This window comes from Bos taurus, chromosome 22 (assembly GCF_002263795.3).
Source record: "Bos taurus isolate L1 Dominette 01449 registration number 42190680 breed Hereford chromosome 22, ARS-UCD2.0, whole genome shotgun sequence".
Classification (NCBI taxonomy): Eukaryota; Metazoa; Chordata; class Mammalia; order Artiodactyla; family Bovidae; genus Bos; species Bos taurus.
The window spans coordinates 6414328-6440109 of record NC_037349.1 but is presented as its reverse complement, the minus strand read 5'-3'; the positions used below and the strand labels follow the sequence as shown (position 1 = coordinate 6440109).

The 25782-nt window shown below is 44.7% G+C and overlaps 1 protein-coding gene across 6 annotated transcripts in view; it reads left to right on the top strand.

The window, feature by feature from the left end:
- Positions 1–25782, top strand: part of OSBPL10 (oxysterol binding protein like 10) — a 362790-nt gene that overhangs the window by 59981 nt on the left and 277027 nt on the right. Inside the window, exon 1 of one of the 6 annotated variants that reach the window (XM_059879972.1) lies at positions 17175–17310. The exons of the other annotated variants lie outside the window; for them this stretch is intronic. The gene's annotated coding sequence lies outside the window, so the exon portion shown is untranslated. Of the gene's footprint in view, positions 1–17174; positions 17311–25782 lie in introns of those variants that run through there. 6 annotated transcript variants of the gene reach the window in all.

Below are 25782 nucleotides of genomic sequence, written 5' to 3'. Positions count from 1 at the left end.
CTTTCTTAGGAGATATATCGTAGTAGTTTCTATTTTATTTCATTTTCTTAAAAACAAAAACAAAAACAAAAAAACCTGGGTTGCAACTCCCTATGCTAGTGGTTCTCAAATGGGAGTGATGCTGGTTTGATGATGTCTAGAGACACATTTGCTCTGTGCGACTGGCATCTGGTGCGTAGATACTTCGGATGCTGCTAAACAGCTTCTAAGGCACAGGGTGGCCCCCACAACAAAGAACCATGTGGCTAAAATGTAAGTAACACCAGTGAGAAACTCTGCTCTGAGTTGATTTTTTGAAGGTTGAAGACTTACAGTTTGAAAAGCAGTGATGGAGGCAGGGGAAAAAGATGGGTCCGCCAGATACAAGGACAAGCAGGAGTGTGTGTGGGACTAGGAAGTGGAGAGAGGAATAAGGGAGGTCGGTCTGAAATGTGCTGGTGGAGTTCGGCAGCTAAGACCAGGCTGGTGTGAGTTTTGCCGGAGGTGCGGGGAGGGAGGCCAGAGTTGCAGAGGGGAGAGAAGATGGCAGAGACATCTCTAGAAGCTTGGCTGTGAAGAAGAGAATAATAATTAGAGCAGATTGTAGGTTGGAAGCAGGATGTTTTTCCCAAGATGGTAGTCTTGGCACATTCAAGTGATGACGGAGGGGAGGATGGTAGAGCAGTTTGAGGGCATGAGGGCAAGTGCATGCCTGGGAAGTCAGGAGTGGGTGGAGTCCCAGGCAGGCTAGGAGGGAGGGAAAAGGGCACAGAAGGAGAGGAGCGTGTGGTGTGGAGCAGGAAATTGAAGCCATTCTTGCTTCATTTCTCTGCGAAGCAGGAAGTGAGGCCGTTTTCTGAAGGTGGAGGGGGAAAAGGCAGAAGTGGTGGGTTCCACGGTTTGTGTAAGGTGGAGGAGGTTTGAAAAGACCCTTTGAAGGGTCTAGGAGAAATACTGAGCAGGTGTTCTGGGCAGCTCTGAGGGTCTCTTGAGAATGAAGACCCATGAACCTGTTACACCATCAGCTTTAGCAAATTTGTGGTTTTCTCCTTGGTGTTGAATGTCCTGGCTATGGGCATAGAGGAGGTGATGGGATTTGGCTGGGTGAGTGTATATGGAGCAGAACATAATTGAGATCCTTGGCCAATCAGTGGTCAATGGAAAATGGAGGAGGAAAGAAATAGAGACAAAGGACTCAAGAGAAGTGGGAAACAGAGGGACCAGCAGATTGGAGCATCAGGTTAAATGGGGGCATTGGTGTAGTCAGTGAAGCTCTGAGAGAGAGGTCTGAAGGGAAAGGAGTTTATAGAGGATGAAAAGAGGTGGAGTGAGGTGTTTGGAGGTCTAGCCAGAGGTGGAGCAGTTCTAAGTGGTGAGGAGAAGGTCCAGGATGGATCTTTGGGAGGAAAGCAGTAATGCAGAGAAGAAGCTTACAGAATGAGGACAAGGAGTCAACTAGGCAGAGTGCTTGGGGACTTCTAAGGTCACTCAGAAAGAATGACAGCTGGACTTGGTGTCTCAAAGAAGATGAGCCAGGTGACAAGGTCTTCAACTGATGGGAGAGAAGGACTGTTAGAGGTAGAAGGAAGTGTCACCCAAGGGTGGAAGCTCTTCGTTTGGCTTTGTGGAGGAAGAAGACGGTATGGTGTGCTGCCATCAAAAGTGGCCATTTTGGCCAATATAGGAGGAGAGGTTGGGATAAGAGGTGGTTCTAAGGGGTATGGGAACAGGAATTGAGATGGGAATCAGGATGGGGATATGGGTCTAAGATTGTGGGAAAGGATGGCTGGGGGCAGGAAGGAGCTTCAGCTTGGTGTGGGGCAGAGACGCATGATGGGAGCAAGTAGCCATATGGTTCTCTAGCTCCCCTGGTGGTTGGGAGGATCATGTCTCCTCTCTGGAAGCAATTTGGGAAGTGTTCTTCTGGACCTAAAGTGATACTGTCCTAATTTCTGACCTGGAGCGAGTTGGCTATGCCTTCTCTTTTGTGAGTGCTGCTGCTGCTAAGTCGCTTCAGTCGTATCTGACTCTGTGTGACCCCATAGACGGCAGCCCACCAGGCTCCTCTGTCCCTGGGATTCTCCAGGCAAGAATACTGGAGTGGGTTGCCATTGCCTTCTGCAACGCATGCATGCATGCTAAGTCGCTTCAGTTGTGTCTGACTCTGTGCAACTCCATAGACAGCAGCCCACCAGGCTCCTCTGTCCATGGGATTCTCCAGGCAAGAATACTGGAGTGGGTTGCCATTGCCTTCTGCAATGCATGCATGCATGCTAAGTCACTTCAGTTGTGTCCGACTCTGTGCGACCCCATAGACAGCAGCCCACCAGGCTCCTCTGTCCATGGGATTCTCCAGGCAAGAATACTGGAGTGGGTGGCCATGTCCTTCTCCCTTTTGTGAGTGATGAGCCTCTAAAGAGGATGGAGAATCCATATGGCCAGGACTGGGCACTCAAAGGTCTTTGATGGCATCTGAATGTTTTATGGTCCTTTGACTTTCTAGAGGCCTGTCTACTGGAGATGTGAATATTCCCAACTGCTTTTTTTTTTTTTTCTTGGTTTCTAGAAAATAGGAGCACAGGAAGACCAGCTCAGTTCAGTTGGTTTAAGGGTTCAGTTCCATTCAGAGTCTCTGTAAAGTGGTGTTCTTGCAGGAAGGGGGCCCATTCCAGGGCCTGAGAGTGGGCTCTTATCTAACACTTGGAAATGAATTGTCCAAGGAGACATATGAGCTGACAAAGCAAAAGCTTTTATTGGAAAGGTGCCTGGGAGGAGAGTGATAGGGTAGGAGAACCCAGGAGAACCGCTCTGCCACATGGCTCGAAGTCTCGGGTTTTATTTTGATTGGATTAATTTCCAGGTTGTCTTTGGCCAATCATTCTGACAGAGTCTGTCCTGGCGGCGCATGCATTACTCAGCCAAGATGGATGGCAGTGAGAAGGATTCTGGGAGGTGGTCAGACACATGATGTCTCCTTTTGACCTTTCAGGAACTCTTCTGATTGGTGGTGGCTTACTAGTTTCGTGTTCCTTACTAGGACCTCCTGTCATGGAGAAGGCAATGGCAGCCCACTCCAGTACTCTTGTCTGGAAAATCCCATGGACAGAGGAGCCTGGTAGGCTGAAGTCCATGGGGTCGCTGGGAGTCAGACTCGACTGAGCGACTTCACTTTCCCTTTTCACTTTCATGCATTGGAGAAGGAAATGGCAACCCACTCCAGTGTTCTTGCCTGGAGAATCCCAGGGATGGGGGAGCCTGGTGGGCTGCCGTCTATGGGGTCGCACAGAGTCGGACATGACTGAAGCGACTTAGCAGCAGCAGCAGCAGCAGCCTGTCATAAAATAACTCATGCAAATGGTTACTGTGGTGTCTGGCCTGGGTGGGCAGTTTCAGACAGTGTGCTTCTCCTAACAGTGTGAGAGCCATGTCTGGTTCTCTCAGCAGTGAATAGACCTTTCCTGTTATAGAGAATGGAGTTCCACTGGGGAGTTGCAACACATTTTCCTTTAATGGCTTAAATGAAGTGTTGCCTTTTTCCATGAAAGTTTTATATATTTGACCTATTTAATTTTTTTCTTTCAGGAAGTAAAATATGGCATTTTCTTACCTCTCTTCCAGAAAAGAGAAACATTGGATTTTTTGGCAAGGAAATATGATGGGTTCTGTGGAAAATTGATGGGCTTTGAAAAATGAGAAAAATGTAGTCTTTCCCCCTTTTTTTTAAAAAAAATCAAAGTGAATTAAAAGAAATGATTATTTTAATGGAACTAGGTATGACTGAGTGGCTTTCTTTCAAAAGCTTTAGTATCAGGATGAAAGATTATGCTTTGAATGCTTCTCCTGTGTTTTTCTTAAAAATATGAACATTTCTTCTTGGAAACAGCACTGGCATCTGCAACAGCATTTAATTAACAGCAACCTCCGTCGGTTATCAAAGAATGGTGTTACTGAGTCCAAGCTCTTGTCTGCTCACTGCATGACAGGCCAGTAATCGGGAGATAGGTGTTGAGGCAAAGAATAGCAACTGTATTTGGAAAGCTGGGCATCCGAGACAATGGAGGAGTCGAGTCCTAGAGTACATCTTATCAGGGTCTGGATGCCAGTTTCTTTTATGGAACAGAGGAGGGGAGATGTAGGTGGTGAGGAAGTAAAGTTAAATGGCCGTAAGTCTTGCAAAATATCTCCTGGCGTGGCCAGCCTCGGGGAGGGGATGTGGGGATGTGTTCATTTCTTCCTTCTGGCAGCCATTCACAGGTGGGCAGGGTCAGAATGTCTCCCTGTGAGCTGAACAAAGGCAGTTTAGTTGAACATTCTGGCAGAGGGGCAGGGTTCCCCACACAGGCCACTGTGCATGCTTATAGCTACAGACAGTGTCCGTTTAGTTGGTTGTAGTAACAAAAGCAACAGAAAGCAAAGGTTGAAGGAAACAGATCCAACATGGAGTCAGGTTTTGTTCTTCCCTGTTACAATGGTGGTTGAAAAAATTGAGTAAAAATTGTATAGAAGGGCTTCAGTGGTGGCTCAGTGGCAAAGAGTCTGCCTCCCAATGCAGGAGACATGGATTCGACCCCTGATCCAGGAAGATCCCACGTGTCATGGAGCAACTAAGCCTGTGCACCACAACTCTTGAGCCTGTGCTCTGGAGGCTGGAAGCTGCAGCTACTGAAGCCTGCGTGCCCTCGAGCCTGTGCTGCACAGCAGGAGAAGCCACTGCCGTGAGAGGCCTGTGCACTACCGCTAGAGAGTAGCCTCACCTGCTGCAACCAGAGACGAGCTGATGCAGCAACAAAGCCCCAGGACAGCCAGAAATAGATAAATATACATTAAAAAAATTATACAGGAAGAGCTCACTCAGTGCGAAACCTCAAATTGATTTGTTAGTGTAAGAAAATGGCAGAAGAAAGAAAAGTAATTAAAGCATGAGAAACGGAACCAAAGGAGAAGTGAGATCTTGGAGAAACTCCAGAATGGGCTTTTAAAGGCCAGGTTGAAATGTTCAGATAGGGGAAGTTACAGAATTAAAAAAAAAAGTTTTGGAGTTGAGAAGGGATGGTAGAAAGGAGATGTCTTTGAAGGCATAAAGGGAAAAGAGATTTTTTTCTCACCAGAATTGTGACTTCACATAAAAAATGAAAACATGTCAGCTCCTGATTGTAGAATTCTGTCACTTCATTTTTTATTTCCAGAATGCTTTGTTTTAATGCAGCATATTTTCTCTACCTTAAGTATGAAAACAGACTCTTTCTTACAAGTATTTTTTCTTCTTTTTGTTTCCAAAGCAGTGTGTTCCAAGATTCGTTGCACCGAATGGTGTTTCAACAGGCTGTTTAAGGAAATAAGGAACTTTGTGCTCAAATAACTTTGAGAAGTGCTGTGTTAAAACAAGTTAAACAGGTTTATTTACAGCACAATTTCTCAGCGACTTTCATATCAAACATGCATCTTTGAATTTCTAAGATGTATGGGGTGAATCTTTTAAATTTCTAAATAACCATTCAATCTCTTCTTTCTTTCTGGTACTCTGGTTTTGCTGTAGGTAGCAATGTACCTAGTTAGAAATTTTCACCTCCCTGGACTCCTTTGCCATTGGAAGTGACCCAGTGTTGGCCAAAATAAGATGTCAGTCAAGTGTCTGCAGGGCGTGTCTTCCAAGGAAAGCCATTGCTTTCTCAGTAAACAAGGTACCAGGACACTGACACACGCCTGTGCCATGGTCTTTCCTGCTGGAATGAACTCTAGCCAACTTGTACCAGGAGAACAGCCGCCATGTGCTAGGAGTGGCCTATCAGGAAGCTGGAAGCAGTTCTTGATGGCTTCCTGAAGCTGCTCCACGGGCCTTAGACATTCCATCTTGGACGAATTGTTCTGGTCGAAAAATAAAGCCCTATTTGTTAAACCATTGTAGTTGAGTTTTTATGATGTGTTGTTGTTCGGTTGCTAAGTTGTGTCCAACTCTTTGTGACCCCACGGACTGCCGCAAGCCAGGCTTCCCTATCCTTCACTATCTCCCGAAATTCGCTCAAACTCACGTCCATTGAGTCGGTGATGCCATCCAACCATCTCATGCTCTGTCTCCCCCTTCTCCTCCTGCCCTCAGTCTTTCCCAGCATCAGGTCTTTTCCAACGAGTCAGCTCTTTGCATCAGGTGGCAAAAGTATTGAAGCTTCAGCTTCAGCATCAGGCCTTCCAGTGAATATCCAGGGTTGATTTCCTTCAGGATTGACTGATTTGATCTCTCTGCGCTCGGAGAGACTCACAAGATGTAGCTGAATGCAATCCTAATGCATATGAGGGTGACGTAGGAAGCAGTCTTTGAACTTGTTTAGAGTGTGGGGACTTATTTTGTTTTTGAAACTGTATGGAAGACCCTTTGGGAAATGCTGCCTTCAAGAAGAGAGGTGGGGAGGGTGAATTAGGAGTTTGGGATTGAGATGTACACACTGCTGTGTATAAGACAGAAAAACACAGAGATCTGCTGTATGGTGCAGGGAATTACATCCAGTATCTTATAATAACCTATAATGGAGAAGAATCTGGAGAAGAATACATTCACATGTATGTATCACTTTGTTATATGCCTGAAACTAACACAACATGGTAAATCAACTATGCGTGTTTTAATTTAAAAAATAAAGGAACAAAAGAATATGAATACAAAGGTAGTCATAGATATTTAGCCCTTTTTCTACAGGTATGAATTTTCCGATGTTCTTTGTGGAATGTATGTTTTGAATTTTGTTTTTTTTTTTCTTATGTCTGATCAGATGGTACCAGTATTCCATAAACACAGACCTGATAATGGATTGACTTTTGAACAATAGTTCTTATATTTCTGTCTTCTCCTTTCAGCATCCTTTGGTACCTTCAAGTTAAACTTCCAGTCTTGATGGAGTTATGTGGGTGTGAATGTGTATTCTGGGCTTTGTTGTGCAAGTCTGAGGTAGATGCCAGGGCGTGTGTCATCTAAGTCAAGAGCAGAGTACTGGGGTGTGGGGAGGGGTGGTTCACACAATAATTATTGGCTGGCAGCATGCAGATAAACTTTAAAAAGTCACCTTAATATATGTATGAGTCATTCCTGAAACTCTCAATTAGTGGTTTTTCCACAACCCCCTCCCCGCCCCAGGCAGGTTAAGATAGATGCCAAATGAACAGGATGCTTTGGTTATGTGTTGCCTGTTTTTTTTTTTTTTTTTAAATCAATACCTCTGAATCAAAGTTTTGTAAGGACCTGAGTGCTCATTTTTCTGTAGGGTTTTCAATAACGTCTGCAAGTCTGTTATTTTTCTTAAAGATTTTGCGCTTTAGGATAGAGGTGATGTTATAAATGTAACTAACGTGATCTCATCCCTCAGGGGTTTCATGACCTTATTTTACTGGTTGTGGCTCATATTTAATTTATTCTCTCTCTTTGTTCTTCATTTTGATTATGAAGCATAGCCCTTTGGGGCTTTTAAAACTTTTCGCCCCTCACCTGTGTGGCTTTCTCCCAGTTCTTGAACAAGGGTTAGGGGTTGTGGTGAATGAGAGGAACTCCAAGGCATGAACATACAAAGATATGAGAATTCACAGGTGCAAATCTCTGCTTCAGTACAGCAAGTGCCCTACATACAAACCTTCAAGTTGCAAACTCTCAAAGGTGCAAAGGTCAGGTGTGAGTGAAACTGCAGCGTGCCCTCAGTCTCCTGTTGCTGATGATCCTTCAGCTCTACCCTCTCCCGCCTCCTCTCCCGCCTCTGGTCAGTAACTCTTCTTGCCTGTTCACTTGGTGCCAGCCCCTGTAGGCAAGCCGCTGGACTGTCCTTCTGTACTGTAGGTATTGTACTCTAAGATTAAAAATGTTTTCTTTATTTTTTTGTATTTGTTTGTTTTTATGTATTATTTGTGTGAAAAGTATTATAAACCTATTGCAGTACAGTGCTATAAAGCTGATTGTCTTAATTGGATACTTATGCTAACTTTCGGAGAAGGCAATGGCAACCCCACTCCAGTACTCTTGCCTGGAAAATCCCATGGACGGAGGGGCCTGGTAGGCTGCAGTCCATGGGGTTGCTAGGAGTCGGACACGACTGAGCGACTTCACTTTCACTTTTCACTTTCATGCATTGGAGAAGGAAATGGCAACCCACTCCAGTGTTCTTGCCTGGAGAATCCCAGGGACGGAGAGCCTGGTGGGCTGCCGTCTCTGGGGTCACACAGAGTCAGATACGACTGAAGCGACTTAGCAGCAGCAGCAGCAGCTAACTTTGTTGGTGCGCGTGTGCTCAGTCATGTCCAACTCTTTGTGACCCCATAGACTGTGGCCCACCAGGCTCCTCTATGGAATTTTCCAGGCAAGAATACTGGAGTGGGTTGCTATTTCCTACTCCAAGGGAATCTTCCTGACCCAAGGATCGAACCCATGTCTGCTTATCTTCTGCTTTGGTAGTTGGATTCTTTACTGCTGTGCCACCTGGAAAGCCCTCAACTTTCTTGAATTTATGAATAAATTGGACTTTCAGAAGCATTCTATAAAGAAACTTGTTCGTATGTTAGGGACTTAATTAGTGGAAGAATTCCTCCATCATCCATTCACTCAGACTCTTATCCAGATAGGTGTTTCTGGTTAATTGCTTCATACAAAATTTCCAGAAGAGATGAATTAGAAAAGGCTGGAGATGAAGGGGCAGGCAGGTATACCGACTGCAGCAGGAATGATGGTTACAGCTTAGTGGGTGACCCTGGAATGATCACAGGAGAAAATCAGCCATCAGGGGCCGTTTCATGAAGTGCTGGTCTTCTGTCCCTTCTAAACAGGCTGAGGGAGTTATATTAGTACAATAATAAAGTAGTTAAGGTGACTCTGGGCAATCAGGAGAAGCAAATTTGACCTAGTTTGTTCAGTTTATGAAGGCAAAAAGGTATGTGGGGTGTTTTAGACTCAGTTATTGGGAAATTTTACCAAACAAGGATTCAGTTTTTATTTATCTGGCTGCAGCCGGTCTTAGTGGCAGCACGCAGAATCTTTGGTTGTAGCACGTGGGGTCTCGTTCCCTGACCAGGGATTGAACCCAGGCCCCCCGCACTGGGAGCACAGTCTTAGCCACTGGACCACCAGGGAAGTCCTCAAGCAAGGATTGGAGAGTGCAGATTCCTGTGAATAAGGAAGCATAAAAGATTTGTTTTAAGGGAAGCAGTTAAGTAGTTGGTGGCCAAGTTTTTCTTTAGGAATTAAAAAGATTCTGTGGTTGAAAATATCTTTTAAATATTCTGGAGTTTCTCTTACATATAAATGGCCTTGGTTCTGATGATAGTTGAAGAAGTTTTAGGTTCAACTTCTGTAAAGAATACAGTGTTAATCTACTTTATTATTATTATTTGTATTCTTTAAAAATTTTTTTTATTGAAGTTGATTTACAATGTTGTGTTAGTTTCAGGTATACCACAAAATGAATCGTTTGTGGCTCAGCTGGTAAAGAATCTGCCGCAATGTGGGAGACTTGGGTTCGATCCCTGCATTGGAAAGATCCCCTGGAGAAGGGAAAGGCTACCCACTCCAGTATTCTGGCCTGGAGAATTCCATGGAGTCCATGGGGTCTCAAAGAGTGGCCACGACTAAATGACTTTCACTTTCATACATATTTATATATCCACTTTTTTTTTTTAAGATTCTTTAGTCTCCCCCCTTACCCACCCCTGAGGCATTTTATTTTTATGTATTACATCCCTGGAAAAAGAATCCTAGGATTTTCCTCCTCTGTGTTTTTGTCTTGCTTCTTCAGGGTCCATGATGCCAGCTGAGGTTGTCAGTACAGGAAAACCAAACTGACGGAATGGGAGCAGATTGTTCTGCCATTTTTCTAGATCCTTGAATTGTACATCAAACCTGGGGCTGCTCACTCCACACTTGTTTAGCTTGCCTGTGAGGTTCACAACAATTATCCCAGTCCATGATCATCAATGATTTCAAATTCACCAGTGTAACCATGCTTCATCATCACAGTTAGAAACCTGATGATGGCTTTGGAGCACGGCCTAATAAGTACCTGGTGTCTGCCTCTCTTTTCAGCATTGTTGATATTCTTGAAATATCAACAATGGACATTCATGTGCACCATTCTGGCGTCACTGAAAGATGACAGAAAGAGATTCTTTAGTTTTAATCTACTACAGATATCCAATGTCAGTGACTCAGGAATGGTCCAGAATTTGTGGCTTTTATTTCATCTTTGGTTTTGTATACAGTTGAGATTATTCCTTATTTCTCCTGCTGTCTACTTTGGTACTGTTCATACGTTGGATTAATAACTTCTGCTTGAGAGTCACATTCAGCGTGCTCTGTGGAACACTGTATCCATACTGCTCTTCAAGCCAATTCATGAATCTTTATAGTATGCCTGTGTATTTTTCCTTGTCTTACATTATCCTGACTCCTTGGGTGTGTTGGCTTTCTGAATATGTTTATGGCAAATGGGCTGAAAATTTTCATGACCTCTTACTTCTGTCATCCAGAATTTGTAGTAACTTTATGAGGAAGTGAGCTGAAGTTTTAAATTTATTCCAGAGCTTCTCAACCTTAGCACGATTGGCATTTGGGGCTGGGTAAGTCTTTGTTGTGGGGGGTGTGATGTGTGTGTTATAGGATGTTTAGGAGCATCTCTCCACACACTGGATGCCAGTAGTCTCTGCCCTAAGTTATGACAACCAAAATGTTTCCAGACATTGCAAATATCCCCTGAGAAGCCAAAGTATCGGAGCTGAGAACCACTGGTTTATGATAGACAAAGAATGGCTTTTTGTTATTGTAAGAAAATGAACAAGCAGTTGGAGACTGCTAACTGTAGGAGAATTCCAGCATAAAGCCACGTGTACAGAGGAAACATTCTTCAAAGAAAACATACAGGTGAAAAAGTAAATATAATACTATGTGATAAAGGCTATCATAGATAAAAAAATGAGGGAGTGGTTACCTCTGCAAGAAAGAGGTCAGCAGAAGCATGAAAATGGCAGAGAGGAATGAGTTGGCAATGGTTTTCACAAGAGAAGTTCATCATGAATGAAGGTCCAATGACTCTATTACAGTCTGCCTTACTGTGCTTCTTGTCCCAGCAATGCTATTAATAGCATTCCTCTTACTCTCAGAAATGCTCTGTTTTGAACAACACATGGTCACTCTGATAAGAGCTTGGAGACTTGAACACTCATGGACAAATGATGTATTTGAGGTGTAATGCGTCCTCTGATTTGTCAGAGTATAGTTTGGGGGTGGAAGGAGATGTAAAGAATGGCTGGAGATGAAGTTGAGACCAGATGCAGAGGGCCCTGGGAGATCTTGTATGCCATATTATGGAGATTGGATTTGCTCCATACATTCTAGGAACCATGTCAAAGCTTCCACCTGAGGCTGAGTGTTAGGAAGACAGCCGCAGGGAAGATAAGCTTTCTGAGCCCTTGAGACATTTCAATGTGATCCAGATGGGCTGTGCATCTCCCAAACACTTCCTCTTAGAGAAAATAGTTACCCTGAGAAGTGATTCTTGGCCACGTTTTGCTTGGTTGCAGCCAGGTACTGTTCCTGAGTCCAAGCTTATAGTGCTCACTGCACGATAGGCCAGTAAATCGAGAGACAGGGTGTTAGGGCAAGGAATAGCGACCTTATGAAGAAATCAGCAGCCTGAGAAGGTGGTAGACTCATGTCCCAAAGAACCGTCTTAGCCGAGTTAGAATTCAGACTGAAAGGAGAGGGAGTGGCAGGTAGCTGCAACTTCCTGGTGCAGGAATCCTGCTACGCAGGTAGGTCTGGTCACAGTGTTCCTGTAAACCAGCACCAAGACAAACGTTATTCTCTATTCTGTAACTTTTCATCTCTGTATGAATGGAAGAGTGTTAATACCTTTAAAAGGTCAAGTCTGGGAGGCAGAGCCTTGAAAAAGGGTTGGCCTGTGTATTTCAGGCGGTAGGCAACATTCTTTTACAAAAGGTGCAGACTAAGCACAGAGAACGGAGTGCAAGGGTTACAGCTAAGGGAACAGGTCCCATATGGAGTCACATTTGTTACCTGTTACAGGACTGTTTACAGTTATGTGACTTTCAACCGAGTTTCTTTAAGAAATAAGGAGACTTACAGCAGATTCATGTAGATTTTTCTTCCTGACTTATGAACAAAAACGTTTCATTCTGTTACTGAAATTTGAATGGATGGCAACTATTTGAGAGAGAGAGAGAGAGAATGAGAATGAGTTGTCTAATTCAGGAGTTGGCAGAGTACACCCTGTGTGTCAAATCTAGCCTGCTGCTTGTTGTCAGTAAAGTTGTCTTGGAACAGAGCCGTGGTCATTCATTCACTATTGTCTACGGCTGTTGAGTGCTACACAGGCAGTGAGTAGTTGTCCCAGATGCCCTACAGCCTGCAGTGCCTGAAATTACCATCTGGCCCTTAAGAGAAACAGTTTGATCCAACTGAATAAGGTAACTGTTCTTGTCAAATCACCAAATCACTCAAGTATTTTTCACATCTTCACTCTGGCGAAGATAATTTCCAAATAGACTAAATTAGGCTGTTTTTGGTACTTGTGTTTGTTCCAAGTGAGGCTTGTGTTTGCAGTCTTACAGTAGAAATGGTATTATCCAGGATTTTACCTGAGAGAGCCATAATGCTCTAGAGCTTGGCGTTGCTGTCTTTAGGAAGTTTCGAATGCACTCGCCCTCCCTGCTACTGAGCCCATGCTGATGGACCGCGTGCCTGCCGGGGCTGTGCGAATACCAGGACTCACTCTATCCTGGAGGTCTCTAACACTCCTGCCCCATTGGCTTTGGCGCGTGTCTGGCAGCATTTCTTTTTAAACTCCAGAGTTAAAGCCATAAAGGACCAGTATATTTCACACTTTCAAGTTTTTTTTTTCTTAAAAGAAAAGTGTTATTTTACATGAATTTGTGTGATAGAGAATATTTTTGGCTTTTAAAAATACAAAAGAAAAATATATAGTATTTGATGGCCTCATGCCTTTCCTCCTCACAATCTTCCGGTCTCCCCTCATTTTAATGGCCATGTTTATTTGTTTACTGCCTTTCAAAGTGACACTTGCACTCTGATTCATAACAGGTTACACAGTGGTGTTGGCTAGAAAGAGGACTTCTGAAGGGACAGCCAGGGACAGCTAGCTGTTAGCCAGAGACAATGTTAATTAAGCAAAACTGGTGGCCTCCTGCTCCCTTTCCAGACTGGATAGCTTAGTTTTTTTGTGGGATTTGGCTGCTTGCCTGCAAGGATTCGCCAATAAAAGGAGAGTGATTACCCAAGGAAAGCAGTTCAGATAAACGCAAAATGCTTATTCAGTCCTTTGTGGACTTTGCCCCTTGTTCTTTCTCTGGGAAGTGTTCACATGAGGGTTTCCTTCATCTCACACTTGCTCCTTTAAAGTTCCAAATGATTTTTATACCCTGTGAACCCCTCACATTAACTGCTTGAGATTTTTCTGGAAATTCCTGGTGTCGCTAAAAATAGCTTCTGTTCTGTGCTCCTAGAAGTTCTTGCTGCTGATGCCTGGTAGCTGTATCTTCAAGGTAAGGAGTTTTGGCCAGATATGGGTGCGTTTGTGAGATGAAGAATTCCACCTCAAAGGAACTCCCTGGCAGTCCAGTAGTTAGGACTCAGTGCTGTCACTGCCGAGGACACGGGTTCGATCCTTGGTGGGGGACCTGTGATCCCTCAAACCACACGGCATAGCATGTGTGTGCTCAGGCATGTCCAACTCTTTGAGACCCCATGGACTGTAGCTCGCCAGGCTCCTCAACCGTGGGATTTTCCAGGCAAGAATTCTAGAGTGGGCTGCCATTACCTACTCCAGATGGCAAGGCCAAAAATTAAACAAAACAAAAAACACTCAGTCGCACAGAAAAAAGCATTCCACCCCAGCAAGACGGAGCTACACGTGAAGCCAGCTGGACTGGGGACTAGGTCACTGTAACACTCCGAACGCTGATAGCCCAGGTCCTCGTCTGCCTTTCTTCCCTTTCCTCCCACTTTTAAACAATTAATGGAATTTTTAAAGAGCACTTTTGGGTTGACAGAAATGCAGCTGGCACAGAGAGTTCCTGTATACTCCCCACGCCACCCCCACAATTTCTCTATAATTAGCATCTTATTTAATGTGGTACATTTGTTACAACTAGTGAACCAGTATTGATACCTTATTTATATATTTATTTTTTGGCTCTGCCATGTAGCATGTGACATCTTAGTTCCCCGACCAAGGGTTGAACCCTTGTTCCCTGCAGTAGATGCATGGAGTCCTAATCGCTGGCACCAGGAAAGTCCCGTCGACACCCCATTATTAACTGAAGTATATAGTTAGTTCAGATTTCTTTAGGTTTTTTTTTTTTTTTTACTTCCTGTCCTTTTTCTGCTCCAGAATCCCATTCTAGAGACCACGTTTCATTTACTAGTCTTGTCTTGATTGTGACAGTTTCGTCAACTTGGTTTTTGATGACTTTGACAAGTTTGAAGAGTGCTGTCAGATACATTGTACAATGTCCCATGCTGGAATTTGTTTGATGTTTTCCTCCTGGTTAGACTGGGGTGGTGGGTTTTGAGAGGAAGAGCACAGAGGTGAAGAGCCATTTTCATCCCATCATATCGAGGGGGTCCATGTATGAACGTGATTTGTGACTGTTGCTGTTAACTTTGATTGCCAGGCTAGGAAGTAGTGACTGTCAGTTTTCTCTGCTGTAAAGCTTCTCTCTTTCCACCCTCTCATCCTGTGCTCTTTAGAAGAAGTCACCGTGTGCAGCCTACACTTAAGTAGAGAGTTACGCTCTACTTCCTCAAGGGAAGTGTATCTACATAAAAAATTTAAAATTATTTTGCATGGGTGATTTATCTGATCTCCATTTAATCATGTATTCATATCAGTGTGGAATCCTGGGTTTTTACTTTTAGCTTTGGGTTATGGTCCAGTATTACTTTATTTTGCTGCTAAAATGGTTCCGATGTTGACCTCTTTCGGTTGGCTTCTTTGTCATCTTAAAGCGCCCCCCATCCTGGGGACTTTTCTGTTTGTTTTGGAGCATTTCCTTCCTTTCTGGCACTACAAGACCCTCCAGGCTCCTCTTGTGTATTTCCTGCTCCCATCCTAGAATCAGCCGTTTCTCTGAGGAGCCCGGGTTTCTTTTATTGGAGAATTTATGGCATTAGAAACCAAGATCCAGGTGCTAGGTGTGCTTGTTGCTAATGGGCTGTCATTTCTTTTAGGACTTCTCAGCTGACAGAAGAAAAAATTATTTGTGTGTGCTAAGCTGTATATGTGTGTGTGTGTATACATATATATTTCTGTAACCATCTGTATCTGTACATGAGTTTGACCCTGGTTTAACATTACTGATATCTCCAACTCTATAATCACCATATGGATCACTCTAGACTCATCCTCTTGTTTATCTGTAAATCCCTAGTTTAACAGTGAGAAACTTGGATTTTACCTTCTGACATTCGTGTACTTAATTATTCATTTCCATTGTACATGTACAGCGGTATCAGAATTGTTAACGAATAGCTCTATGGGAAACAACTTTATCAAGCAGAATACAGTGCTCAGGTGTGTTTCCTTTGTCTTTAGTCTTACAGATGTCACTCGTTTCCAAAGTTACTTAGGTAGAGCGCCTCTTCCCACTCCCTTCAGTGAGGCTGTTTGATTCATTTGTAGTATAGTTAGATTCTCTTGTCACGGTCTGGCTTCTTTCCTGAAATCCCCTGACATCCTGAATGATTTTCTTTCTTAATTTGCACACACCAAGCTACCTTGTTTGTGTTGCATGTTCCTTGGGTTTTGACAAATGCCTGTTGTATCCACTATTATGGTGCACAGAACGCCTTCGCTACCTGAAATGCCCTGTGCTCCATCCATTGCTTTCTCCCCTTTTCCTCCCAAACTGTTGGCAACCACTGATCTGTTTGCTTTCTCCATAGTTCTACCTTTTCCTCCTTCTGTTATAAAAACTCTACCTGAGCGTTCCCTGGTAGTCCCATGGTTAGAACTCTGCGCTTTCACTGCTAAGGACTGGGTTCAGTTCCTGGTCGGAGAACCAAGGCTCCACAAGCCACATGACATGACCAAAAAACCTAAACAAATGAGCAAAATAAAAAAAAGCCTGTTACATTTACATCTCTGTTGGGGGATGGAAGAATAAATTGGGAATGTGGGATCACACTACTGTATATAAAATGGATTAAAAACACAAGGACCGACTATATAACATGCTGCTGCTGCTGCTGCTAAGTCGCTTCAGTCGTGTCCGACTCTATGCGACCCCACAGATGGCAGCTCACTAGGCTCCCCCGTCCCTGGGATTCTCCAGGCAAGAAGACTGGAGTGGGTTGCCATTTCCTTCTCCAATGCATGATGCATACCAAGCCGCTTCAGTCGTGTCCGACTCTTTTCGACCCTATGGACAGCAGCCCACCAGGCTCCTCTGTCCACAGGATTCTCTAGGCAAGAATACAGGAGTGGGTTGCCATTTCCTTCTCTGACTATATAACATAGGGGGAACTGTATTCAATACCTTGTAATAACCTAAAATGGAAGAGAATCTGAAAAAGAACACATATATGTGTATATATAGATATACACACAAATATAACTGAATCACCTTGCTGTTCACCCGAAATATTGTAAATCAACTGTATTTTAATTGACAAAAAAGAAACCACCACCACCACCAACAAAAAAAGCGTGTTTGATGAGACTTTCTGTGTGGCTTCGTCTGGGGGGCAGTCCTGCCTTGCCTGTATCTCCAGCCTTGTTTTCCAGCCCAGGATAGGAATCCCCACTGGAGACACATTCTGGAAGCCATTCCTCCTGCTTTGAGGACTGTCTCCCATGCCCTTGTTTATTCCCCTCTCTTGGAAATTTTAAGTTGGAGAGACAGGCGACCAAGGTGGCTTCTTGGTGGAATTCTACAAGGTGCCACCCTGGGAGCTGTAACAGTTATGTTTATCTCTGGAGAAGCAGACATTAGAATCAGAGAGAGACCGTGTCCTTTCTGTTGGCTGGGTTTCCGGTTCTTGGCTCCTGGGGCCTTCTGAGGCCTGGCCACCTCCCTCGTCTTCTGTGAGATGTCTTGAACCCATCAGTCAGTCACCCCTGTTTCGCTCAAGGAAGTTCAGATCGGCATGTTATTTGCAGTGAAGGAGCGCTGATGGAGCCGTCTGTGTTTCAGTTTCGTCTTCTTCTCTGCCAGGCGCTGTGCTGAGTGTGTTTGATGTGTCAGACTTACATGGATAGTAAGGTGTTATTTACTAGTCTGTGGAAGAGTCAGAGGGCCAGCGGCTGAGTCAGCGCAGAACTCAGGACAGAGGTGGGTCTGTCTGGTGGGCGGGGCAGGGTGTTCCGCATGGACGGTACGGTGGGAGCCGAGGTGCAGACTCAGGGAGTGGAGTGATCTCAGCAGTGTGGGGCGTGTGGTCTCCGTTGGCGCTGGTGGGGGCTGACGGGCAGGTGGGAGCAGGGCTCTGAGAGTTTCACGCTGTGGACTTTGCCCTGGGGACCAGGAGTCATGAGCAGGCTCCTGGTGTGGAGGCGGTCTCTATGTTTTGTCTTGCTCGTGCAGATATTTTTAGACGTTCAGTTGCCACGATTTAAAAGTCAAATGCTTTCACTCAAAAATCTGGCTATATAAAGTGTAACTATTCAAAACTTTCTGAAGAATCAGGTGATCTAGCAGTAGGAGGTCTGCCTCTCCCCTGGCCTTACAGAACAGAGTGTGCGCGCCCCTGTTGCCGTTTCTTAACTGATCTGCTCCATCCGCTGACTCATCTCCATCCTTACAGGTTCGGCCACCCAGCCGGAGGCCTTGAGACCAGATTGGCTGCCTTGCTCCTTGTTGTTTTCTGTTTAGTTGGCAGGGCTGCCAATAATGACCACCTTACCATCTCATTAACCTTTTTCCTTTCTGAGGTTATTTTTAATTCCAAACATTGAAAAAATGTATTTGGCTGTGCCAGGTTAGTTGCAGTGCGTGGGATCTTCCATCTTAGTTGCAGCATGCGAGATCTAGTTCCCTGACCTGGGATTGAACCCAGGTCCCCTGCATTGGGAGCATGGAGTCTTAGCCACTGGACCACCAGGGAAGTCCTGACAAGGATTTTAGATCAAGGACATGTCCAGCATGTGCCTCTTAAGAGGGCTCATGTAATTTTCCAGGAGACTTGTCTTGGTGTCTTTTTACATTGTCATTATTACTATTTTTAAAAAAAACCCAGAAAGAAGGTTTAAAATCATAACATAATGGCTAAGTGAATTGACAGTGTGTTTTTAGTAACAGAGGATGTCTTTTATACTTGGAAAGAAACACTGACAGTCAATTGGAATTTATCTTTTTCAGTGATTATTCAGTTTATTAAAATTGTAAAATTTTACATCTAGTAAACCCAAGATCAATTTGTGGAGATCATTTTATTTATTAACTAGTAACTTTTATGTTAAAAATTGTTTCACTTCTTTATTACCGTTCACTTTACTTCTAAATGTAACATTACATTTCTTAGGACTTTTAGCACCTTACAGGCTTAATTGGAATCCTTTAATACTTTAAACTGTAATCACACATTTAAAGAATCTGCTTCTTAGTCTCACAGACAAATAGACTGGTGGGTGCCAAGGGGGAGGGAAGGTGAGAGAGGGGTGGGTTGAGAGTTTGGGATTACCAGATGCAAGCTGGTATATAGAGAATGGATGAACAGCAAGGGCCTACTGGATAGCACAGGGAACTATATTTGGTATCCTGTGATAAGTCATAATGGAAAAGAATATGAAAAAGAATTTAAAAAGTATTAAGCTGAAGAGTTAAAGATACAGAAGGAGAGATAAGTGGTCATTTTCAGGGAAGGGACAGGTCGATGAATCAACGCAGTTGGGTTCTTCAGCATGAATATGAAAACCCACTGATTTTGGTTTAGTTAATTGGAAAGAGGAAGGGAGATTAACAGGTGCCTGAGAAGTAATTAATCACAGATTTGTAGAGCTTTTATGTTGGGGGGAAAGGTGATTGTGAAAATATCCACTTCAGTCTTTTAAGAGTATTGAGTGGAACAAACATTTGCATTTTTATTGCATGGATTAACATAATCCATGGTGAGCGGTGGATTCTGGGGAATGATCATTTTGGGCCATGGTGGTAAAAAATTGACTTTGAGTCGGTTTTGAGGGAGGCTGGTGTCTGAAGAAGGTGTAGGGTCACGAGAACAAAGGCATCATAATGTCTAAGAATCCTGGCACATCTGACCCCTGATTTTAGAGGCAGGGGAATGGCCACTCTCTAAAACTTGCCAGATCCACCGAACCAGAAAGAAAAACCAGGAAGGAACATTTTATGGCTGCTCTACCATTGAGGAAATATGTGGGTAAGAAGTTGTATAAAATCTGTACACTGCTTTTTGCATTTTGACTAATTCTCTGGTGTTCTAGGATGGAGGCCCTCTGAGAAAAATTTAGTATCTATCAATGTGGGTTTTAGACTTTTTGATAGAATTTGAACCATGTCAGAGTAAATGGGCTTCCCAGTTGGTGCTAGTAGTAAAGAACCCACCTGCCAATGCAGGAGACGCAGGAGACACAGGTTTGATCCCTGGGTTGGGAAGATCCCCTGGAGAAGAACATGGCAACCCATTCCAGTATTCTTGCCTGGAAAATTCCACGGACGGGGGAGCCTTGTGGGCTATAGTCCGTGGGGCCACAAAGAATCAGACATGATTGAGCTTCTAAGTGCACTCATGCGCACACACGCACACACACACACACACACACACACACAGAGTACATAAAAACTTACTGTGCATTAATTATTGACTTACTGGAGACAGTGCTGGATCCATGTTGAAGAGATTTTCACCTAGCTTTATGAGATGTAATTGACATACCTGTATGTCAATGTATAACTTTCAGGTGTAAGAAGTGATGATTTGATACATGAATATATTGCACAATCATTGCCAGAATAAGGTTAGTCAATACATCCATCACTTCATATAATTACTATGTGTGGTAAGAGCAGTTAAGATTTACTTCCTTAGCAACTTTCAAGTATGTGATATAGTATTGTTAACTGTAGTTGCCATGTTGTACATTAGATCCTCAGAACTTACTCATCTTACAACTGGAAGTTTGTGTTTGAGGTATAAACATGTACCTGGGGGGTTTGACCAGCATTCCCATCTTCCACCCCTTCAGCCTTGGTGACCACCAGTCTACTCTCTCTTTCTGTGAGTTTGCTTTTTTTTAGGTTCCACACAGAAGTGACATCGTACAGATTTCTCTTTCCCAGACCTAGTTCACTTAGCATAACGCCCTCAAGGTCCCTCTGTGCTGAGGGGACGCTGCAAAGACAAGAGCTGGGAGGGCAGAGGGTGTGGAGACAATAACGGCAGAGCAGGGCAAGTCTCATTCGTGATAATTTTTACCCTGTTCTCATTCAACAACTATTTATTAAAAGCTATGTTCACAGAACTGTACTGGGGGCTTCCCTGGTGGCTCAGTGGTAAAGAATCCAGGAGACACGACTTCGGTCCCTTGTTGGGAAGACCCCACATGCTATGGAGCAGCTCAGCCTGTGCACCACGACTGTTGAACCTGAGCTCTAAAGGTGGGGAGCTGCGACTACCGAGCCCATGCACCCTGGAGCCCATGCTTTAGTTCTTTAAAAAAATTTTGTCCACACTCTGCGGCATGTGGAATCTTCGTTCCCCAACCAGGGATTGAACCTGAACCCCTGCTTTGGAAAGCAGAGTCTTCCTGGAATGCTGAGGAAGTTCCTGTCTAGTCAGTTTTCTAAGCTTGTGATCTAAGATAGCCTAAATTAATACGTGCATAGAAATGTTGAACAGTTTGATTTTGCTTTTCTGTTTGTGTTTATAAATTAGTACCACTCATGTGACCATTTCTGCTGTCTGCCTTGGTTTACAGAGGACTCCTGGCTTTTGTTTATGCTCCCTGATCTGCTTTGTTGTAAATTAAAAGCAGAGAGTCTAGGATATCTCAGTCCACGTGGTGGTAACAAAATTGTGGTTGGATTGTAGTATATACATCAGTTGTCACTGTTTTTTTACTTACTTTTTACTGAAGCATAGTTGATTTATAAGTGTTAGTTTCTGGTGTACAGCAAAGTGATTGAGCTGTTTATATATACACACATCTCTTTGGATCTATATTCCTTTTCATATTCCATCCTGGTTTACCACAGGATATTGAATATAGTTCCTGTGCTCTACAGTAGGACCTTGCTCTTTATCCTTCCTGGACATATTGGTTTGCATCTGCTGATCCCAAATTCCCAATCCAACCCTCCCCTGCTTCCCCTCCCTCTTGGCAACCACAAGTCTGGTTTCCATGTCTGTGAGTCTGTTTTCTGTTCCGTAAATTAGTTCATTTGTATTGGTTGTAGATTCCACCTGTAAGTGATACTATGATATTTGTATTTCTCTAATTTAATTCACTTAGTATGATCATTTCTATTCCATCCATGTTGCTGCAAATGACATTATTTCATTCTTTTTTATGGCTGAGTAATATTCCATTATATATATGTGCACCACATTTTCTTTATCCATTCCTCTGTTGATGGACATTTAGGTTGCATCCGGGTCTCGGCTGTTGTAAATAGTGCTGCAGCGAACATTTGGGTGCATGTATCTTTTCAAGGTATGGTTTTCTCCAGACATATGCCCAGGCATGGGATTGCTGGATCAGATGGTAACTCTCAGAGAAGGCAATGGCACTCCACTCCAGTACTCTTGCCTGGAAAGTCCCATGGGCGGAGGAGCCTGGTAGGCTGCAGTCCATGGGGTTGCGAAGAGTCGGACATGACTGAGCAACTTCACTTTCACTTTTCACTTTCATGCATTGAAGAAGGAAATGGCAACCCACTCCAGTGTTCTTGCCTGGAGAATCCCAGGGGCAGGGGAGCCTGGTGGGCTGCCGTCTATGGGGTCGCACAGAGTCGGACACGACTGAAGTGACTTAGCAGCAGCAGCAGCAGCAGCATGGTAACTCTATTTTTGTTTTTTTAAGGACCATCAATACTGTTCTCCTGAGTGGCTGCATCAATTTACATTCGTCTACAGGTACTCAGCGAACTAAGCAGTCAAGGCAGAGACCCTGTGGCCCACTGAGCTTAAAATACTTACTTTGGGGACCTTCCCAGAAAAAGTTTGCCACTCCTTTTCTAGGGCCTCTGCCATTGGCCCTGAGGTCAGCCGTGAGTGTCTGTATAGCTCTAAAGGCTGTAAGGGGCAGGGGCAGTGGGGTGCTGGCCAGGCTCCATGCTGCATTTAATAGGAACCTTCCTTTGGTGTCCTGAAAGGCTGTGCCATTGTGATACCAAAATCAAAGTAATAGCCCAAGTGTGGCAGACCTTGAAACCATGTTCTTTGATTAAGGAGAACATTTTATTCTGGTCTGTGTTTGAAATGAGAGCCTGCTGGCTTACAGAATGATTGGGAGAAAGGAAAGAGAGGCCCTTTAATTCATGAAGTGGATTAAATTGAAGTAGAAGGCAATTGAAGCATGCTATAAATATTGGTAAGTCTTGGGAGACTTAGGCTTGCTGTTGAAGGAAGTGACATTTTGCAGTGGAAGACCAAGCTGTATTTCAACAGTACTGCCTCTGATCTGGGCCACTCTGTGTTTGCCAAAAACAGCAGATTGGGGCGCATCTCTGGAGTCCTGGCCTCCCTCTGAATTCTGTAGTTGCCTTGTCCCTGCCGGAAGCCCATGTCCCTGTGTTGAAAGGCCAGAGGACGAGGATGCTACCGGTGGTCCTCATCTCTCCAGGGCAGCGACCACTTGCTTTGCTCAGGCTTTGCTTTTCAGTGCCTCTAACTTATCAGATTTTCTTCTTGTTTGAGTGGATGTTACGTGGTTGGTTTCAAGACTGCTGCTCGGAGTGGCGGCAGTTCAGGGAGATGGATGTGAGGTCCACGAGTAGCCTGTGTCTCACTTGGGATGTGGAGAACAGCTGGGGAACAAGAGCTGATGGGGACACTGAGGGTCTGTGGAATCGCAGTGCTTCTTGGACCGGAAATTGCCGGGCACCAGAGTCTCTGCTGAGTCAGTCAGTCACTGTAGGAATGCAATTTGTGTTTTTTTGCTAATGAAATAATTTGCTGAGAGGAGGCTATTTAGTAAGCCATTCCCCCGTCCCCGCTCCCCCCGCTTTTTTTTTTAACCTTGAGCGGCACCAGGCATAGCTTTCATCAGCCACAAGAGTCATCAAGTTAATGGAATCTTTTATTTTTCATTATGTATGTTCTTTTCCCCAGGACTAATTTCCAGGTGCCTCAAAAACAGCTTCACAAACAGAGCACAAGACCAGAAACCAAATTGAGAGGTGTTCTGGCTGAATGCCAGCGCATTTCCTTTGGTGGAGAACACTGGTTAGGAACGGGAGGTCATGGTGTTAAGAGGATGTAGGCCGTTAGTATGAAGGAGAGTGGGTGTGGAAAGGAAGCCGTGAGAGGCCGCTGGAGGCCAGGCCCTGCTGCTGGAGGAGGCCATGTGAGCCTCAGGTTACTTTCTTCACTGGCCTGGAACACGGGTTCCTTAGGTCAGCCTATAGAGAGGAAAATTAACATCACTAAGAAGTGGAAGCATTCTCACTCAGTCGTGTCCAGCTCTTTGCAACCCCATGGACTGTAGCCCTCCCGGCTCCTTGGTCCATGGGATTCTCTAGGCAAGAATACTGGAGTGGGGTGCCATGCCCTTCTCCAGGGGATCTTCCTGACCCAGGTCCAACTCATGTCTCCTGCATTGCAGGCAAGTTCTTTTCTGTCTGAACCACCAGGGAAGCCCAGTGTCACTAAGAGTCCTGATGTTATTGTTGGAGGGTGGAGGGTATGAAGAGAGCCCACTGAACTGAGGAGGTATCTGCAGGTGGAGAAACGAGGCAGGCAGCTCTGTATAATCCAGGGACCAGGTTATTACGGGGAACTTACAGAGTGGGGTGGAGACCCCACAGACAGCGATCTAGAAGCATTCCTAGAATGCTAGAAGCACTCTGTACCTCCAAGGGAATGTTAGGACGGTTTTAGATAACTTGGGGGTGGGGTAGATGCTCAGAAACAGCACATGCCTTCCTGAATCGAGTTTATGAAGGGTAACTGTTTGCATGGGCGCCAGGAATATGTCAACCAAGGTCTCTTATCATTGTTTGGGGACTAACAGAGCATGGAGGCCACCTGGTCCTAGTGATTATTAAACTATACCTCTTGACCACAAAGGCCCTAACGACAGACATGGGATTTATCGCTCAGTACAGTCCTGGGTGGGGTCAGCAGGAGGGCAGGAAGAGCTGCCTGGGCCCAAGATGGCGTCAGTTATGCTCACAGCCATACAGTTGTATGCTTAGGGTTTTTTTTAACTTATTTATTTGGCTGTGCTGGGTCTCAGTTGCAGCACACAGGATCTTTGGTGAGGCATGTGGGATCTAGTTCCTTGACCAGGGGTTGAACCCTGCATTGGGAGTGCAGAGTCTTAGCCAATGGACCACCAGGGAAGTCCCAAGGTTACATTAAGAGACCTCATTCTATGCTGAGACTTTTTTCCAGCGACCTAAAGTCAGTGTTATTGGATGGCTCTTGACGCAGTTGAAGAGGTGACCCCCGGTTTCTTGTCGGTTACAGATCGCGAGTTAGGTGAGAGCCAAGCTGTGTGCAGTGCCCGAGGGGAGCTGCTGCCCATCCTCGCTTCCGTTTCTTTGTCCCCAGTACCTCTGTCACCTACTTGAGATCAATATCTTCTGGTTCTTAAAATACATCCTGGCCTATGGGAACAGAGTATCGAATCAGAGAACTGATGGCTGCAATCCAGAGAATCACAGACTGTGGAGAGTCAAGCAAACATCTTAAAATAATAGAAACCAAAGTCAATGCCGGTCCTTTCCTTAACCTCATCCTCACTGTGGACCATGGCCAGTACAAGTAGGCCGCTGACACAGTGGAAATGCCTGGCACCCATATCCCAGGCTGGACACCCTGTCTCTGAGTCAGCTAATAGATGAACAAGTTATCAGGACGCAGGTAGAGGAGAAAGGGTTGTTTTTTAAGTTGTGCCGGAAAATTCTACGTGGCTTATGTATACATGTTACATGTGGTCCGTTGGGGTACATCTCTGCCTGGACTTTGGCAGTTAGCTCCTAATGGACCTCCCAGCTTCTCCAGTCACCCGCTTAAGCATTGTTCTGGAGTGACCCTCTAGTGTCAGTGCCCTCTGGAGGCCTCCCATCTTCCTGGGAGTAAAATCTGGGGTCCTTAGCACAGCCTGCAAGGCCCTCTGGCTTCTGGCCCCCTCGCTCACCTGCTCCTGTCACGTCTGCGTTTCTCCTGCTTTTTTCCAGTGTGCCCAGCCTGCTCCCGCCTCCGATGTCGTACTTCCTGCCTGGAACACAGTTTTCCCTTCAGCTGACACACACCTCCCGTTTCCTTCTGGTCTCCCCTCAAGTCCTCCATATAAACAGACCTTCCCTGACCTGGGGAAATTAGACTGCGCCAAATGGCAGCCTGGTTTTCACTTTCTGACACTGTATTTTTACATATTATAGGTCTGTAATTTCTCTCCTCCCACTGAAATGTCAGCTCGGTGAGGCAGGAATTATCTGTTTTGTTCACTTCTCTGTCCCCAGCATCTAGAAGAATGCCTGGCAGTGAATGTAAACATGAGTTGGGGCAACCTCATGACTGAATGAAACAAGCAGTGGACCAAAAGTTCTAATAGCTGGTCCTGGTCCTGGTCCCTCTATCAACTAGCTGGAAATCGGGGAAATTTACCAGCCTTAGGTTTC